At 38.5% G+C, this 3,995-nt stretch overlaps 1 protein-coding gene across 3 annotated transcripts in view; it reads right to left on the bottom strand.

The window, feature by feature from the left end:
* LOC101859601 overlaps window positions 1–647 on the bottom strand; it is a 17,987-nt gene extending 17,340 nt beyond the window's left edge. For all 3 annotated transcript variants that reach the window (XM_035972847.1, XM_035972848.1, XM_035972849.1), the window contains exons 1-2: window positions 568–647; window positions 198–285 (exon numbers count right to left, since the gene is read on the bottom strand). The gene's annotated coding sequence lies outside the window, so the exon portion shown is untranslated. The remainder of the gene's footprint in view (window positions 1–197; window positions 286–567) is intronic.
* Window positions 648–3,995: the final 3,348 nt, after the last annotated feature.

The raw sequence follows: 3,995 nt of genomic DNA, 5'->3' as shown, positions 1-3,995 counted from the left end.
CCTTCCGCGTGTCTATCTATCTATCTATCTATCTATCTATCTATCTATCTCTCTATCTCTCTCTCTCTCTCTCTCTCTCTCTCTCTCTCTCTCTCTCTCCCTTGTCAATATTCTTGCATCTATTCACGTTTTCTTTCCGCTCTTTCAATACATTTCCCTGTCGGTTCTTCACAAGAAATATACTTTTAGCTACTCACTCTTCAAATAAAGCTCCGTATGACGATTATTCCCTAGAGTAGCCTCATCTCATCGCTGTAAATTACTTAGATCTCTTGAGTAAGATATCTGTGCAGAAATTGAAAACAACATTTTGAAAAAATTCCGTCACAGAAATCACATAAATACCAAAATGTGAGTAGGCGTGCGTGTGGTACATGCGAGCGTTCATGCAAAGGGCGTGTCTATCTATCTATCTATCTATCTATCTATCTATCTATCTATCTATCAATCTATCTATCTATCTATCTATCTATCAATCTATCTGTCTATCTCTCTCTCTATCTATCTATCTATATATCTATCTATCTATCTATCTATCTATCTATCTACATGTATCTATTAACCTACCTCGTACGTCAGAAAATGTTGCGGGTCTTGCACAAACCAAAAAAAACAATAGTACTGGGCAAGTACTAGATCTAGTACTGTACTGGCAGAGAGGGTCCTGGTATGCTTTGAATAATGATATCAGGAGTAAGAATTTCTTGCAGTAGTCAGTTGTGAACATTGAGGACTCCTAGTAGACATTCCTTCCCCGTTGAGAAGGGAAAGCCATAGTGTTTTTACGCTACGTGACATTTGTATATCTAGCGTTTAGAGAACTTGGTATCTTTAACTAGGAAGTTCTTTATATTGTTTTGTTTTGTTTTTTCTTGATTTCTGTATTTTCAAGTCAGGTTTTATTCTGTTGTGTTGACAGGATTGATCTCAAATGAGGATTAACAGAGGCACGGTTCTGAACTAGCGTGATTGCAACATTACAGATGATTTTAGGTAAGAACAAAGAGAATGAAGTTTTAATCCTTTTGTTTTCAAACTGATGCCTTTTCCCGATGATTTTGAAGAATGGGATACAGGTCTTCTACTTCTAGTCTTCTAGGACAGATTAGTTTTAATAGAGTTTTTACGGCGCTCGCAACTGCATAATGTTATAGGATAAAGAAGAAGAATCTTGGAGGTCCTGTAAGTGTACGTTGCACACCTTAAAGATCCGTTAGTGGTTGAGAATAGTGAGTATAAGCCGTTAGGCCGCCACCCGCGCAAAATTCAAACATTCAAAAACAAATTCTCTCAAAAGAGACACACCCTTACGCCTTCTTTCGTTCCAAACGTACTGACTCTGTCCCTCCTTTAGAGTATACCAAGGAAGTGGAAATCTGAAAGGAGGGAAGTAGTAGCCTACTTGGGCAATCTACAGTCGAAACTGTCCCTGACGGACGTCTTCTGTTGAAGCTGGGCATCTTGGACAGTGTCTTTATGAGGCAAGAAAAATGCAAGGGAGGAGGGTGGGGGGGGGTAGGAAGTGACTGTTTGAATTGAAATTTGCCTTTAAGGCGTGCTGACAAAATGGGATACCGTACTTCTCGCAATCCACTACTAATGAAATTATCGGCCAAAAATTAACACAAAGAGTCAAATTTGTCGATTTTCAACTGATGCCGTATTATTCGTTCAGTATAACATGCCTTTTATTACAAGTTATTATTATTTCATACTATGTCATGTATTTATAAAATGTATAACATGTCTTTTATTATTATTTCATATTATGTCATGTATTTATAAAATGTATAAACTCCACTTATAAGTGAGATGTACTGATGATCGTCTTGGTGGACAGGCGACCAATACAACAGGTTCGGCTGTATTTTTTTAATACTCTGGTAAGTTTGGTAAGGGTTTTACAGCGCTAGCAACCGCATTTTCTTTTTTTGTGTGTGTGTGGAGGGGGGGTGGTTTAGGGTTGTCTTTTTTTTTTTTTTAGCCTTTTCTCTGAGATTGAGTGTTACCCTTCTCGACATTCATGACCAGATCAGAGACAAGGAAGTGTAATCAACCTATGGCATGGCAGTGAAGGGATTTGACCGTAAACCAAATAAATGCTTCGAATCCGTGTTATACTTTACACCCCCCCAAAAAAAAAATTTTTTTTTTTTAAACATAATACTGGCAAGAAAACCGATAACTTTAAGATTAAGGCCAGACGTCTACGCAGACTAAAGAGCCATTCCTCTACTTCGTGCATCTTGAAAAGAGCCATAGTGGCAGAGAGTCAAAAACAAACTGCGATGATTCCTCCTTTTTTATTTTTCAAACTGCTGACATTTAAAAAACAAAAACAAAAACAAAACGAAGCAAAAGTAAAACAAACAAAAGCAAAAAGCACCTACCCAAAAATCATGTTTTAAAAATCGTATTTTTATTTTGAATAAAATACGTTAACGGATTCTGTCTGAGATGGCATGATTTGTAAGACCAAATAGACAATAATATAGCCTACTTAATCTAGTTAAAATTAAAAGGCTCTCTTGCTTCCGGGCCCCCCACACATGCACAGCGCTATTCAACAAGTACAGTAGAGAGTGCACACACCTACCTAAGGCTATCAATCTTGTTGATTCATTATACGGTTCGCTGCATTCCTTTTCACATTATGCAACTCTGACGTCGATGCATAGCAGGCAATGGCTTTCCTGGTAGAGCAGCATAGTTAAAATCAGTTTCCTGCTATATTATATAATGAATGTAAAGAACCTGTTCCCGCGGTTTTATGCACCCGCATAATTTAGCAAACTTTGATCATTTTTGCATATTAATTTCCGATTATTTTCCTTTATCATTCCTTGTGAAAATTAACAGAATCGCATAAATTCACATTGTTTGGACTCAGTTTGCATAATTTCAGAATTTTTTTTTGTGTGCATAAAACCGCAGGGACAGAAGAACCAGGAGACTACCACGGCACGCTCTGTGGTTATATTATAGATAGAGGGAGGAAAATAGAGAACGTTTCTAAAGGGCCCTCGACTGTTCTTACAAATCATAAACCACGGGTGACTGGTCTTCTAGTGAGCCCAATATTTGCCCTGGGTTCCACTTTTTCATGAAACACATTTGCACGACTTTGTTTATTGAATTAAGATCTGAAATAATAACACACCAACTCATAAGGCATTTTTCTAAAATGCTGGTGATTTGAAATCAGAGTTAATAAATGACTATGAAAAAGCAATAGTCACCAGTATTTTATCAACCCTTCTTTCTTATAAATTTATGTAAATAGTTCGCTAGGTATGTGGCTAACGCTAACTGCGACGTTAGTTTTAGTATTAGTAAGAGCTCTACGTGGTTTCTTGGGAGACTACGCGGTTTCTTAGGAGACTGCTAAGAGTATCCTAGAAGAAAAAGAAATCAAATGAGGTAGTGTTGAAGAAGCCCACGTGGGACGCTCACTGTTAAAAACAATCAGGAAACGACAAATGCAGTTTTTGGGACGCATATATAGACATAAGGGTCTTGAAATCTAGCTCTCACTGGCAAAATTGAAGGCAAGCGAGGCAGGGGAAGGCCCAGAACAACATTACATACTTAGGGAACCTAAACAAATGGGTAACAGGGAAAGATCAGGGAAACGTAGCTTTTTTTAGAGCATCCGAGCAAAGCAATGAATAGAGAACCATGATCGCCAATGTCTGTCGCAGATCTGGCACTGGATGATAATGATGAAGAGCTCTACGGCACTTGCGGAAAAACAATAAGGTCATATAACTCAAATAAGTCTTGAAGATTAGAAGTATTACGGGGGCTCTCGTGGCCTAGGGGTTAAGGTGTTGGCCTCTCATTCAAAGGTCCCAGGTTCGAATCCGGGTAGCGACCGAAAAATTTTCTTCTCTAAATTTGTCTCCTTTCACCTCATTTCCTGCTCTCTAGCAATCTTCTGTCGTCTGCTTTCGTCTCTTCTTTCTGCCCCCACCACCTCACCTCCTTTGCCCCTT

The sequence above is a fragment of the Aplysia californica genome, unplaced genomic scaffold (genome assembly GCF_000002075.1).
Source record: "Aplysia californica isolate F4 #8 unplaced genomic scaffold, AplCal3.0 scaffold00874, whole genome shotgun sequence".
NCBI lineage: Eukaryota > Metazoa > Mollusca > Gastropoda > Aplysiida > Aplysiidae > Aplysia > Aplysia californica.
Note: the sequence above shows the minus strand (reverse complement) of the source record. Positions and strands in the feature narration are given on the sequence as shown.